Genomic DNA, 16,020 nt, shown 5'->3' with positions numbered 1-16,020 from the left:
GAAATACACGCACTTAGAGCCCCACTCTTGTAGATAGTGCCACACACATCCCCGCTTGTAGATAGTGCCACACACAACCACTCTCTTGTAGATAGCGCCACACATCCCCCTGTTGTATATAGTGCCACACACAGCCCCATTTTGTAGATACCGCCACACACAGCCCCCCTTGTAGATAGCTCCACACAGCCCTCCTTGTAGATCGTGCCACACAACCCCCCTTGTATACAGCGCCAAACAGCCCCCCTTGCATATAGTGCCACACAGCCCCCCTTGTATACAACGCCACACAGCCCCCCTTGTAAATAGTGCCACACTGCTCCCCCTTGTAAATAGCACCACACTGCCCCCCTGTAAATAGCGCCACACTTCCCCCCTTTGTAAACAGAGCCACACAGTCCCACATTGTAAACAGTGTCACACAGCCCCCCTTGTAAACAGCATTACACAGCCCCCTTGTAGATAGCGCCACACACAGCCCCCTTGTAAATAGCGCCACACAGCCCTCTTGTAGATAGTGCCACACACAGCCCGCTTCCCCCCTTGTAGATAGCGGCACACTCCACCACTTGTAAATAGCGGCACACTCCACCCCTTGTAGATAGTGCGACACACAGCCCATTGCCCCTTGTAAATAGCGCCACACCCCCCCCTTGTAAATAGCGCCGCATTCCCCCCCCCCTTTTAAATAGCACCAGACACCCCCCTTGTACTTAGCACCAAACTGTAAACAGAGCGGTGAGCGGTAGCCTACCGCTACCACTCTCCACTCTGCTTGACGTGACTTACCGGAGGAGCCAAGGAGGTCATGCGGCGCAGGCAGCGGCTGAGTTTTTCTGACTAGGGTCGGTGACAGCCCAGGAGTAGACCAGTCCAGTCACCTGACCTGAGTCATCTGACCACACGTCACTGACGTGAGGTTAGGTGACAGGTCAGGTGACTGGTGTGGTCCACTCCCTGGCCGTCACAGACCCCAGTCAGAACACCACTGCATGAACTCCTGGCTCTTACACTGATCGCTGCTGCAGGTGTCCGACATACAGGGCGCCTATCAGCAGCGATCAACTGCTCTGCGGTGCCCCCTCTTCCCTACCACCTAGTTGTGCCCGGGGTACATGCCCTGCCTGCCCCCCCCCTAGCTACGCCCCTGCTTACACGCCTTGGCATGCACTCAATGAGGTTATTAATGGTTGTCTGAGGAATGTTAACGCCGAGCTGTTAGTGTTCCTGAAATGAAGAATAGAGGGGTCCGACTACCGTACATTATGCCACCACACACCATAATCCCGAGAGTAGGACCGGTGTGATGTTCCTTTGTGAAGGCCTCTTCATGGCGTTACCCACGTGGTTTCCAGACCAATCTCTGGCTATCATTGTGTCCGAGACAAAAGCAGGTCTCGTCGCTGAAGAGGATAGACCTCCATTCTAGCATCCATTGCCGTCTTGCTGTGCACCATGATACCCTTTGAGAGTGGTTGCGTGTTGTTGGAGCACCTGTAGCTGGACTTCTGGCTCGTAGCCCAATGTCATGCAAACGCATTTTGATGGTTGATTTCAACACTGGTTGCCGCCCTAGGCTTGACATGTGACGTCCAATTTCACTTTCAGTACAGAATGGATCACTACGTACCATTCTTCTAATCAGATGATCCGTCCGTGCAGAGGTTCACCTCTGTGCATCTCTTGCTGTCATTCCCGTTTGTTGTTGTTCTCCCAACCTCCGGGACACACAACGTTGAACAATGCTGACATCTCGGCCTAGGTGCTTAGCCATCTGCCGAAGTGATAAACCAAGGTCTCTCAGTTCAAGGATTCTATCCCTCTCAGTTTGCGACAAGTGGTGATAACTGGCACGTCGCCGAACAGGAGGTATCGCATAATCATCCCAAACCATTTTAGCCGATTTTTTAGGTTTCATGTGGCTAAAAAAGTTTGCTTTCAATCTGGCTTTTATGCCCCTCTTACATGCCACAGATTGGAGCTGGGGTGCTTGAAAATGTGATCATTTGCAGATCTTAGCGACACCTGCTACTTCCTCGATTTGTATAACCCTCATGCACACGGCTGTGATTTTGCGGCTAAATTGTGGACCCATTCTTTTCTATGTCCCCATGCACACAACCGTGGTTTATATGGATCAGTGCAGGGGCTGCAAATCTGGACCGCAAAAACTCAAGACATGTCATTTCACATAAAACACGGATGCACAAAATGGAACCACAATATGGTTGTGTGCAAGAGGCCTTAAGTTAAGTTCACACATAGCGAGTCATAGCAGCAAAGTAAATGAGATTTGAACAAATCGCATCCACACGCTGCATAAAAAATTTGCAGAAAAAACATGAGATTCTCAAGCTGAAGCATGTCAATTTTTCTCAAGCAAATGCAGTGAAATTCTTGCACAGAAATGCTGGATGGAAAGTCCATAGTTTTTACGCTACATGTAAACTTAGTCTTAGGGTATGTGCACAAGATGAGAGGCTTTTACGTCTGAAAAGACAGACTGTTTTCAGGAGAAAACAGCTGCCTCGTTTCAGACGTAAATGCTGCTCCTCGTATTATGCGAGGCGTCTTTGACGCTCGTAAATCTTGAGCTGCTCTTCATTGACTTCAATGAAGAATGGCTCAAATTACGTTGCAAAGAAGTGTCCTGCACTTCTTTGCCAAGGCAGTCAATTTACGCTTCGCCGTTTGACAGCTGTCAAACGACGACGCGTAAATGACAGGCCGTCTGCACAATACGTTGGCAAACCCATTCAAATGAATGGGCAGATGTTTGCCGACGTATTGTAGCCCTATTTTCAGGCGTAAATCGAGGCATAATACGCCTCGTTTACGCCAGAAAATAGGTCGTGTGAACCCAGCCTAACCGTTAAGCTGAATGTTTTTTTTATTCTACCCTACAAATGAATTGCCTCCATTCTAGATATTTTCCTAGAATATCTGTTAATAGATAACCATTATGTAACTTTTACAAAAGCAGAAAAGGTCAGATATCAGTTGCACATCTGCAAGTCATGTTGAATTCTGTTGTCTGAGGTAAAGGGCAGATAAGATGAGAAATAGCAAAACCAAATATTATTGACAGTGTAGCAATACGACTAATGAGGCCAGCGAGTATAATCCGTGTTCTATCAAGCATGGATTGTTATATAATCCATATGTAACATATGAATAGAAGTATCTGACTATATATTATCACTAGGATTAGATATCAGTATTGGTTTATTTTAGTAGAATGTCATCCCCCCTCATAGTTCCTTAACCCCTTCAGGACCAAGCCTGTTTTGGCCTTCAGGACACAGCCGATTTTTTCAAATCTGACATGTGTTACTTTATGTGGTTATAACGTTGGAATGCTTTTACCTATCCAAGCGATTCTGAGATTGTTTTCTCGTGACATGTTCTACTTTATGTTAGTGAAAATTTTTGGGGGGATAATTTTGGTATTTATTTCTGAAAAACACCACAATTTAGCAAAAATTAGCATTTTTCTAAATGTAAACGTATCTGCTTGTAAAATAGATAGTAATACCACACAAAATAGTTACTAGTTAACATTTCCCATATGTCTACTTTATGTTTGCATAATTTTTTGAACATCCTTTTATTTTTCTAGGACGTTACAAGGCTTAGAACTTTAGCAGCAATTTCTCATATTTGAAAGAAAATTTCAAAAGGCCATTTTTTCAGGGACCAGTTCAGTTCTGAGGTGGCTTTGAGGGCCTTATATATTAGAAAATCCCCAGAAGTCACCCTATTTTGAAAACTGCACCCCTCAAGGTATTCGAATCAGCATTCACAAAGTGTTTTAACCCTCTAGACGTTTCACAGGAATTAAAGCAAAGTAGAGGTGAAATTTACAAATTTTCTTTTTTTTGCCAAAATTCATTTCTAATAAATTTTTTTTTGTAACACAGAAGGTTTTACCCGAGAAATGCAACTCAGTATTTTATTGCCCAGATTCTGCAGTTTTTAGAAATATCCCACATGTGGTCCTAGTGTGGTAATGGACTGAAACACCGGCCTCAGAAGCAAAGGAGCACCCAGTGGATTTTGGGCCTCCTTTTTTTAGAATATATTTTAGGCACCTTGTCAGGTTTGAAGAGGTCTTGTGGTGCCAAAACAGTGGAAAGACCCCAAAAGTTACCCCATTTTGGAAACTACACCCCTCAAGAAATTTATCTAGGTGTATAGTTAGCATTTTGACCACACAGGTTTTTCGCTAAATTTATTAGAATTAGTCGGTAAAAATGAAAATCTACTTTTTTTCTGAAAAAACATAGAAATTTTTAATATTTACAAGAAATAATAAAGAAAATCAGCCCAACATTTGTAAAGCAATGTCTCCTGATTACAGCAATATCCCATATGTGGTAATAAACTGCTGATTGGACCCACAGCAGGGCTCAGAAGGAAAGGAGTGCCATTTGGATTTTGGAGCACGGATTTTGCTGGATTGGTTTTCGGTTCCATGTCGCGTTTGCAACAGCCTGGAGGGACCAAAACAGGGGAAACCCCCCAAAAGTGACCCCATTTTGGAGACTATACCTCTCAAGGAATTTATCTAGGGGTATAGTTAGCATTTTGACCACACAGGTTTTTTGCAGAGTTTAGTGGAATTAGGCAGTGAAAATGAAAATCAATATTTTTTCTGAAAAAGCATAGAAATTTCACATTTTTACAAGGAATAAAGGAAAAAAAGAACCACAACATTTGTAAAGCATTTTCTCCTGATTACGGCAATACCCCATATGTGGTAATAAACTGCTGATTGGACCCATGGCAGCGCTCAGAAGGGAAGTAGCGCCATTTGGATTTTGGAGCACAGATTTTGCTGGATTGGTTTTCGGTGCCATGCCGCCTTTGCAACGCCCTGGTGGGACAAAAACAGTGGAAACCCCCCAAGTTACCCCAATTTGGAAACACCCCTCAAGGAATTTTTCTAGGGGTATAGTGAGCATTTAGACTCCACGGGTCTTTTGCAGAATTTATTATAATTAGGCAGAGAAAATTAATATCACAATTTTTTTCCACTAAAAGGTTGAATTTTCTCATTTTCACAAGGGATAAAGGAGAAAAAAACAACCAATTCTTGTAAAGCTATTTCTCCCGAGTACGGAAATACCCCACATGTGGTCATAAGTTTTTTTCATTAGAAATGAATTAACCCTTTCAGGAATGATCCATTTTTTGTTTTCTTATTTTCGTTTTTCACTACCCGCCTTCCAAGAGCCATAACTTTTTTCTTTTTCTGTCAGTAGAGTGATGTGAGAGCTTATTTCTTGCGGGAGAAATTGTAGTTTCTATTGATACCATTTAAAGTGCCATAAAAAGTACTGGGAAACTGAAAAAAAATAGGAAAATATAGTAATATAGGAAACAATCTGATTCCATTTTTTTGGGTTTTCGTTTTTTCCAGCTTTCACCGTGCGGTAAAAACGAACACTACAGCGAATTTGGCGGTTTAAATTATTTACGTTTTTTACGGTGTTCACCGTGCAAGATAAATAATGGTATATTGTAATAGTTCGGCCTTTTACGGACCTAGCGATACCAATTTTGTTTATTTTTTTACATTACTTTAGAAGAAAAATGGGAAAAGGTTTGTTTTTTTAACTTTAAACTTTTGTCTTTCTCACTACTAATAAGTTTAATTCTTCTACACATTTTATTAGTCCCCTTAGGGGACTTGAACCAGCGATCATACTAATATATTGCAGTATATTGTTATTTTTACAGGCTTCTGTAACCGCACGATCGCTATTCCTGTTTGTTAGTCCCGGGTGTCAGCTGTAATACACAGCCGACACCCGCAGCGTATGGAGCGGGCTCAGCACGTGAGCCTGCTCCATACATCAACCCCCGCACCATGACGGGCTATTAAGTCATAGTGCGCAAACGGGTTAATGCACAGCGGATGGTGTGAATATTGCAATTTTCCACTGATATGCCATTTTAGTGCATAATATGTTGTGCCCAGTTTATGCCACTGAAGACAAATACCTCATAAAATGTTAAGAGGGTTCTCCTGGGTATGGCGATGCCATATATGTGGACGCAAACTGCTGTTTGGGCACGCTGCAGGGCTCAGAAGGGAGGGACGCCATTTTGCTTTTGGAGCTCAGATTTTGCGTGGTCGTTTTTCTGTTTTGGGTTTCGCTGGTATTTCAGTTTATAATGTGGGGGCATATGTAATCTTTGCGGAGAACATCAGGGCATAATAAGAGGGTATAATAATGCGGTAAATAAATAATAATTCATAGATGTGTGGCCAGTGTCGCACTGATAAATGGTGTCGGATGTTACCCGCTTTTAGAAAACACTGCAGATTTTGCATCGCCATATTCTGAGAGCCAGAATTTCTTTATTTTTTCACCACCGGAGCTGCGTGAGGGTTTATTTGTTGCGGCACAATCTGTTGTTTTCATTGGTACCATTTTGGGGTACATGCGATTTTTTTGATCACTTTTAATTACATTTTTTTGCAAGCCGGGTGACCAAAAACAAGCAATCCTGACAATGTTTTTTCGTTTATTTTTTGCAGCGTTCACCGTGTGCTATAAATGACAATTTTACTTTATTCTGCGGGTCGGTACGATTACGGCGATACCATATGTATATAGTTTTTTTTATGTTTTTATCGGTCCAATTTTCGGGTACATGCGACTTTTTGATCACTTTTTATTCTCTTTTTTGTGAGGGGTGGTGACCAAAAAATAGCGATTCTGGTGTAGTTTTTTATTCATTTTTATTGGGGTGTTCATCGTGCGGGAAAAAATAACACTACAGTTTTATAGTTGGGGTCGTTACGAACGCGGTGATAATGTGTTCATTTTTTTCCTATTATAGGGAAAAAATGCAGTATTTGTTTATATAACTTATAACTTTTATTTTTACACTTTTTTAAAACATTTTTATTACTTTTATTTACTTTTTTCACTTGTCCCACTAGGGGACACTTAGACTTGCAGCTCTGATCGCTGCTAGAGTACATTACACTACCTACGTAGTGTAATATGTTCTAACTGTCATTGTGACGTGACAGTCACACTGACAGGAAGCCTCGGAGGACCGGCAGGAGGCTGCTCCTCCAAGGCTTCCGTACATGGCAACCCGGAGGTCATTGTCTGACCTCCGATTGCCACGACAAGCATCTGCAGCCCCCACAATGAATAAGCGGTGCCCCCCCCCCCCCCCACACTTGGTCTTGGCACGCACAGGTTCTGGAAAATGGCAAAGAATGGTAATGTGGTTAGAAATTTACCCAGGCAGGGAGAAGGCTCTAATGCTCTTAAACGGGTTTAACCCCTTCCCGCCATTGGACGTATATGTACGTCCTGGAAAGCATTGACTTCCCGCAAAATGCCGTACAATGTTTGGCACCGGCTCAGAAGCTGAGTCGGTGCCATCATCACCGGATCTCAGCTGTATCTTACAGCTGACATCCGACTGTAACGGTGGGGACCGAACTAGGTTAACCCCTTCCCGCCCTAGCCACTTTTGACCTTCCTGACAGAGCCTCATTTTTCAAATCTGACATGTTCACTTTATGTGGTAATAACTCTGGAATGCTTTCACCTATCCAAGCGATTCTGAGATTGTTTTCTCGTGACACATTGCACTTTAAGTTACTAGCAAAATTTGCTCGATATGTTCTATATTTAATTGTGAATAACACCGAAAATTAGCGAAAAATTGCAAAAATTAGCATTTTTCTCAATTTAAATGTATCTGCTTGTAAGACAGGCAGTTATACCACACAAAATGGTTGCTAATTAACATCACCCATATGTCTACTTTAGATTGGCATCGTTTTTTGAACATCCTTTTATTTTTCTATGACATCACAAGGCCTACAACTTTAGCAGCAATTTCTCACATTTTCAAGAAAATGTCAAAAGGCCATTTTTACAGGGGCCAGTTCAGTTGTGAAGTGGCTTGGAGGGCCTTATATATTAGAAACCCCCAAAAAGTCACCCCATTTTAAAAACTTCACCCCTCAAAGTATTCAAAACAGCATTTAGAAAATGTCTTAACCCTTTACACATTTCACAGGAATTAAAGCAAAGTAGAGGTGGAATTTACAAATTTCATATTTATTGGCAGAAATAAATTTTTAATACTATTTTTTTATTACACAGAAGGTTTTAGCAGAGAAATTCAACTCAATATTTGTTGCCCAGTCTCTGCAGTTTTAGGAAATATCCCACATGTGGTCGTAGCGTGCTACTGGAATGAAGCACAGGCCTCAGAAGCAAAGGAACACCTAGTGGATTTTGGGGCCTTATTTTGTTAGAAGGGCTCTTGCAGTGACAAAACAGTACAAATCCCCCAAAAGTGACCCCATCTGGGAAACTAGACACCTCAAGGAAATTATCTAGGGGTATGGTGAGCATTTTGACCGCACAGGTTTTTTACAGAATTTATTGGAAGTAGGCCGTGAAAATTAAAATCAACATTTATTCAAAGAAAATTTAGGTTTAGCCATTTTTTTTCTCATTTCCACAAGGACTGAAGGAGAAAAAGCACCGTAAAATTTGTAAAGCAATGTCTCCCGAGTAAAACAATACCCCACATGTGGTAATAAACGGATATTTGAACACAGGGCATGGCTTAGAAGGGATGGAGTGCCATTTGGCTTTGGGAGATCACATTTAGCAGGAATGGTTTGAGAGGCCTTGTCACATTTACAAAGCCCCTGAGGGGACTAAACAGTGGAAACCCCCCACAAGTGACCCCATCTAGGAAACTAGACACCTCAAGGAAATTATCTAGGGGTATGGTGAGCATTTTGACCGCACAGGTTTTTTACAGAATTTATTGGAAGTAGGCCGTGAAAATTAAAATCAACATTTATTCAAAGAAAATTTAGGTTTAGCCATTTTTTTTCTCATTTCCACAAGGACTGAAGGAGAAAAAGCACCGTAAAATTTGTAAAGCAATGTCTCCCGAGTAAAACAATACCCCACATGTGGTAATAAACGGATATTTGAACACAGGGCATGGCTTAGAAGGGATGGAGTGCCATTTGGCTTTGGGAGATCACATTTAGCAGGAATGGTTTGAGAGGCCTTGTCACATTTACAAAGCCCCTGAGGGGACTAAACAGTGGAAACCCCCCACAAGTGACCCCATTTCGGAAACTACACCCATTGAGGAAATTATCTAGGGGTATAGTGAGAATTTTTAGTTTTGTTTTAGGTGTTTTTTTTTACAATTTTTAAATGATCAAATTTTAAATGGGGCTGGTCAGTAGAAAAATTAATAATTGGTCATGGCCAGTATGGGAGACAGAAAAGGTGAATAATGAATAAATAAATTAAAAATCCAAGGAGGTATGATATATTTTGAAACATTGGTTCATGCACAGGCCGGGATTTGTGAGACATGTCTCACAATGGTATGTGGTGTCCTTACGAATGCCTCGCTTGGCACACACACGGCATTTTTTTTGGGGCTTCTTTTTTTTTTCAGTGGGGGGGATTTCTGTCGGGAAATGCTGGCCGGGAATTATCCTACTGACGGAAGAGCCAGATGAACTGCCCTCTCCTTCCTGGTTACCAAACATCAGGGACTTTATGACCTTTTCCTGAAATTGCAGGAACGTACCTCCACTGCTGGCATATCTATAGAGGACAAAGGCGTTGTATAAAGCCATCTGTGTAAGATGCACAGACAGCTTCTTATACCATACTCTGGTCTTGCGCATGGCGTTGTATGGTTTTATAACCTGGTCGGACAGGTCAACGCCACCCATATACTTGTTGTACTCCTGTACACAATATGGTTTTGGGACTTGGGAAGTGGATCCACGTACAGGGACTAGGCTGCATCTGCTGTCGTGTATGCTGGTCAGTATAAGGACGTCCCTTTTATCCTTATACTTTAGGAGGAGCAGATTGTCGCAGCAGAAAGCTTTGCTCTCTCCTAATTTTAGGATCTGACCCAGCAATGTTTTGGGGAGGCCCTTCTTATTTTTGCGGATTGTTCCGCATACCAAGGTGGATCTGGACAAGAGAACTTTTACTAAGGGGACACTGTTATAAAAGTTGTCCAGATAAAGATGATAGCCTTTCCCAAGTAAAGGATGGATAAGATCCCATACGATCTTTCCACTAATTCCAAGGAAAGGGGGGCATTCTGGGGGATCTATATGGGAGTCTTTTCCCTCATAGACCCTAAAGGAGTAGGTGTAACCGGTGGCACTTTCGCACAGCTTGTAGAGCTTTATGCCGTACCGGGCTCTTTTATTGGGTAGATACTGCCTGAAGTGCAGTCTACCCTTGAAGCTGACTAGGGATTCATCTACCGAAATATTTTGCTGGGGGGTATAAACGTGGGAAAAAATTTGGGAGTAGTGGGCAATCAATGGTCGTATTTTATATAGCCTATCAAAATTTGGGGCCTGTGGGGGTGGGCACTGGCTATTATCATTGTAATGAAGGAATTTCAGGATGGCTTCGAAGCGCTTCCTTGGCATTACTGTGCGGTAAATGGGGGTGTTATATAAAATATCAAGGGACCAATAGTCTCTAATCCTAGGCTTTTTTATTAGGCCAAAACTTAAAAATATGCCCCAAAACTTCCGCAATTCCACTAGGTTTGTGGGGGTCCAATTTTGGCTTCTCCCATAATAAGAGTCAGGGTTCTGGGCGATAAATTGTTCCGCATAGATGTTGGTCTGCTGGACCATTAACGCTAAAAGGGAGTCTGAAAAAAAAAGGTTAAAATAATCAATGGGGCTGAAACCCGTCATTTCAATTTGAATGCCTGAGCGGGCTGTAAACTCAGGCACCTGGGGGGTATAATTCTCTGCAGCTTCCCAGGTCAGCTCAGGCAGATCAGGAACTACGGCTCTTCTACGCCGACTGGGGGGTGCAGATTCAGAGTCACTGGATGCAGAGGAAGATGGAAGCACGAACTGCTCCTCACCTTCACTTGCGCTGTCCGTGTCGGAACACAGCATTGCAGATGCTTCCTCGGCTGAAAAGACTCTTTTGGCCATACTGAAAAACTTGTGCTACCTAACTAACTAAAAACAGGTTAGTGGGCACAAAAGGGCAGAAAAGCGGCAGATCGCTGGTTTTTTTGAACTTACGCACTGTATTTATTCCTGTCTCCGTCTCTCACAAGCTCTCTGACAGGAAAGAGCTTGTCAGAGACGGAGATGCCGGCAAACCACTGCTCCTGCGCTGTGATTGGCCTGTCAGTACTGACCAATCACAGCTCGTTTCCGGCACAGGGACCACTCTGATTGGTCCTGTTTGAATCCTGCTTTGTGATCGGGACGCTGTCACCATGTCTGTTGACATGGTGACAGTTTGAAGCTTGGGCATGCACAGCTTCCCCATGGCTCCTCTATCCCCCCCACGGGTGCAATAGGCAGGCACCACTGCTACTGCGCTGTGATTGGCCTGTCAGTACTGACCAATCACAGCTCGTTTCCGGCACAGGGACCACTCTGATTGGTCCTGTTTGAATCCTGCTTTGCGATCGGGACACTGTCACCATGTCTGTTGACATGGTGACAGTTTGAAGCTTGGGCATGCACAGCTTCCCCATGGCTCCTCTATTCCCCCCACGGGTGCAATAGGCAGGCAACACTGCTCCTGCGCTATGATTGGCCTGTCAGTACTGACCAATCACAGCTCGTTTCCGGCACAGGGACCACTCTGATTGGTCCTGTTTGAATCCTGCTTTGCGATCGGGACGCTGTCACCATGTCTGTTGACATGGTGACAGTTTGAAGCTTGGGCATGCACAGCTTCCCCATGGCTCCTCTATTCCCCCACGGGTGCAAAAGGCAGGCACACACCGCTCATACTCGGAGCTGGCTCCCGGCCGCTTTCAGAAGGAGACGCCGAGGTGGCCTTGCTCGTGCAACTCCAGGTTGGCTTGAGGCTTCCGAAAATGCCATAAAAAAAAAAAGATTTTTTTATTATGAAGGTAGAAAAATCAGCGGGACCGACCCGCGAGCGAAGCCGACGGGGAGTTCCAGGAGGTCGGCATGAGTTGGCCGTGCATACCGCTAAAGCCCTGGAACTCCGCCGCCGGCGCTGCAAAGCTCGTACACGGCTGCAACCGGGCTGGCACGGCTTCCCCATGGCTCCTCTATCCCCCCAAGGATGCCATAGGCAGGCACACGCCGCTCATAACCGGAGCGGGCACACCGCCGCTGACATGCATCCTTCGCGGACCGGAAGTGCTTGTCAGCCGGCTGGACACAACGGGACTCGCCACGGGCGCTGCGGAGCTCCCACAAGGAAGCTGCCGGTATGCACAAGCTCCCACGGGGCCCCTCTATCCCCCCACAGGTGCCATAGGCAGGCACACGCCGCTCATACTCGGAACTGGCTCCCGGCCGCTTTCGGAAGGAGTCGCCGAGGTGGCCTTGCTCGTGCAACTCCAGGTGGGCTTGAGGCTTCCGAAAATGCCATAAAAAAAAAAAGATTTTTTTATTATGAAGGTAGAAAAATCAGCGGGACCGACCCGCGAGCGAGGCCGACGGGGAGTTCCAGGAGGTCGGCATGAGTTGGCCGCTCCTACCGCTCTTGCCCTGGAAGTCCACAGCGGGCGTTGCAGAGCTCCTACACGGCTGCCCCCGGTCTTGCACAGCTTCCCCATGGCTCCTGTATCCCCCCCACGGGTGCAGGCACACGCCGCTCATACCCTCTGGGGCTGGCTGACAGCCCAGGTGACATGCCACCTCCTAGCCGACCGGAAGTACATGTCAGGCGGCTTGGGACATAGTGGGACCCCCCCCCCGCTGGCGCTGTGGAGCTCATACACTGTTGCCACCGGGCATGCACAGCTTGCATACGGCTCCTCTACCCCGGGCTGCAATGGGCAGCACACCCCGCTCATACACTCTGGAGCTGGCTGACAGCAACTGCTGCTGATAATGATGATGACGATAATGTGCAAAGGGTTATCTATCGGCGGACAGTATCACACTCTGGCCCTGGAACTGTGCCACGGTCTGCCTCTGCTGTTCACTACCGCCTCTGACATTTTTGAACATACCCCACTTTAACTTGATTTTAAATGTTTCACTTTCAAATGTTTCACTTTCAGTATCAGAAATGCCATTCTTTGACATTTGGGCCTTTTTATTGTCACTGCTGCTTGGTCACCAAATGGATCTCCTTGGATTGAGGCCTAGTCCTCTCCCCACCGCCCTGGAACTCTGCCCCGGCCTACGCTGCCTGCCGTCACACCCCTGGCCCTGGAACTCTGCCCCGGCCTACCTCTGCTGTTCACTACCGCCTCTGACATTTTTGAACATACCCCACTTTAACTTGATTTTAAATGTTTCACTTTCAAATGTTTCACTTTCAGTTGCAGAAATGTCATTCTTTGACATTTGGGCCTTTTTATTTTCACTGCTGCTTGGTCACCAAATGGATCTCCTTGGATTGAGGCCTAGTCCTCTCCCCACCGCCCTGGAACTCTGCCCTGGCCTACGCTGCCTGCCGTCACACCCCTGGCCCTGGAACTCTGCCCCGGCCTACCTCTGCTGTTCACTACCGCCTCTGACATTTTTGAACATACCCCACTTTAACTTGATTTTAAATGTTTCACTTTCAAATGTTTCACTTTCAGTTGCAGAAATGTCATTCTTTGACATTTGGGCCTTTTTATTTTCACTGCTGCTTGGTCACCAAATGGATCTCCTTGGATTGAGGCCTAGTCCTCTCCCCACCGCCCTGGAACTCTGCCCCGGCCTACGCTGCCTGCCGTCACCCCCTGGCCCTGGAACTCTGCCCCGGCCTGCCTCTGCTGCTCACCACCGCCTCTGACATTTGTGAACATACCCCACTTTAACTTGATTTTAAATGTTTCACTTTCAAATGTTTCACTTTCAGTAGCAGAAATGGCATTCTTTGACATTTGGGCCTTTTTATTTTCACTGCTGCTTGGTCACCAAATGGATCTCCTTGGATTGAGGCCTAGTCCTCTCCCCACCGCCCAGGAACTCTGCCCCGGCCTACGCTGCCTGCCGTCACCCCCTGGCCCTGGAACTCTGCCCCGGCCTGCCTCTGCTGCTCACCACCGCCTCTGACATTTGTGAACATACCCCACTTTAACTTGATTTTAAATGTTTCACTTTCAAATGTTTCACTTTCAGTAGCAGAAATGGCATTCTTTGACATTTGGGCCTTTTTATTTTCACTGCTGCTTGGTCACCAAATGGATCTCCTTGGATTGAGGCCTAGTCCTCTCCCCACCGCCCTGGAACTCTGCCCCGGCCTACGCTGCCTGCCGTCACACCCCTGGCCCTGGAACTCTGCCCCGGCCTGCCTCTGCTGCTCACCACCGCCTCTGACATTTTTGAACATACCCCACTTTAACTTGATTTTAAATGTTTCACTTTCAAATGTTTCACTTTTAGTAGCAGAAATGTCATTCTTTGACATTTGGGCCTTTTTATTTTCACTGCTGCTTGGTCACCAAATGGATCTCCTTGGATTGAGGCCTAGTCCTCTCCCCACCGCCCTGGAACTCTGCCCCGGCCTACGCTGCCTGCCGTCACACCCCTGGCCCTGGAACTCTGCCCCGGCCTGCCTCTGCTGCTCACCACCGCCTCTGACATTTGTGAACATACCCCACTGTAACTTGATTTTAAATGTTTCACTTTCAGTAGCAGAAATGTCATTCTTTGGCATTTGGGCCTTTTTATTGTCACTGCTGTTTAGTCACCAAATGGATCTCCTTGGATTGAGGCCTAGTCCTCTCCCCACCGCCCTGGAACTCTGCCCCGGCCTACGCTGCCTGCCGTCACCCCCTGGCCCTGGAACTCTGCCCCGGCCTGCCTCTGCTGCTCACCACCGCCTCTGACATCTTTGAACATACCCCACTTTAACTTGATTTTAAATGTTTCACTTTCAAATGTTTCACTTTCAGTAGCAGAAGTGTCATTCTTTGACATTTGGGCCTTTTTATTTTCACTGCTGTTTGGTCACCAAATGGATCTCCTTACCTACCAGCAATCACCCTGGAACTCTGGCTGGGCATGGGGATGCAAGTTGCTCCCGCTGACTCCCACCGGGACCTACCTGCAATCACCCTGGAACTCTGGCTGGGCATGGGGATGCAGGTTGCTCCCGCTGCCCCCCTTCCACCCCACCGGGACCTACCAGCAATCACCCTGGAACTCTGGCTGGGCATGGAGATGCGGGTTGCTCCCCCTTCCACCCCACCGGGACCTACCAGCAATCGCCCTGGAACTCTGGCTGGGCATGGGGATGCAAGTTGCTCCCGCTGACTCCCACCGGGACCTACCTGCAATCACCCTGGAACTCTGGCTGGGCATGGGGATGCAAGTTGCTCCCGCTGCTCCCCTTCCACCCCACCGGGACCTACCACCAATCACCCTGGAACTCTGGCTGGGCATGGAGATGCAAGTTGCTCCCGCTGCCCCCCCACCGGGACCTACCTGCAATCACCCTGGAACTCTGGCTGGGCATGGGGATGCAGGTTGCTCCCGCTGCTCCCCTTCCACCCCACCGGGACCTACCACCAATCACCCTGGAACTCTAGCTGGGCATGGGGATGCAGGTTGCTCCCGCTGCCCCCCCACCGGGTCCTTCCAGCAATCACCCTGGAACTCTGGCTGAGCATGGGGATGCATGTTGCTCCCGCTGGCCCCCAACGGGACCTACCTGCAATCACCCTGGAACTCTGGCTGGGCATGAGGATGCAGGTTGCTCCCGCTGCCCCCCCACCGGGACCTACCACCAATCACCCTGGAACTCTGGCTGGGCATGGGGATGCAGGTTGCTCCCGCTGGCCCCCCACCGGGACCTACCTGCAATCACTCTGGAACTCTGGCTGGGCATAGGGACACAGGTTGGTCCCGCTGCCCCCCCTTCCACCCCACCAGGACATACCTGCAATCATCCTGGAACTCTGGCTGGGCATGGGGATGCAAGTTGCTCCCGCTGCCCCCCCACCGGGTCCTTCCAGCAATCACCCTGGAACTCTGGCTGGGCATGGGGATGCATGTTGCTCCCGCTG

The sequence above is a fragment of the Rhinoderma darwinii genome, chromosome 4 (assembly GCF_050947455.1).
Source record: "Rhinoderma darwinii isolate aRhiDar2 chromosome 4, aRhiDar2.hap1, whole genome shotgun sequence".
Lineage (NCBI taxonomy): Eukaryota > Metazoa > Chordata > Amphibia > Anura > Rhinodermatidae > Rhinoderma > Rhinoderma darwinii.
This window is presented reverse-complemented; position numbering follows the sequence as displayed.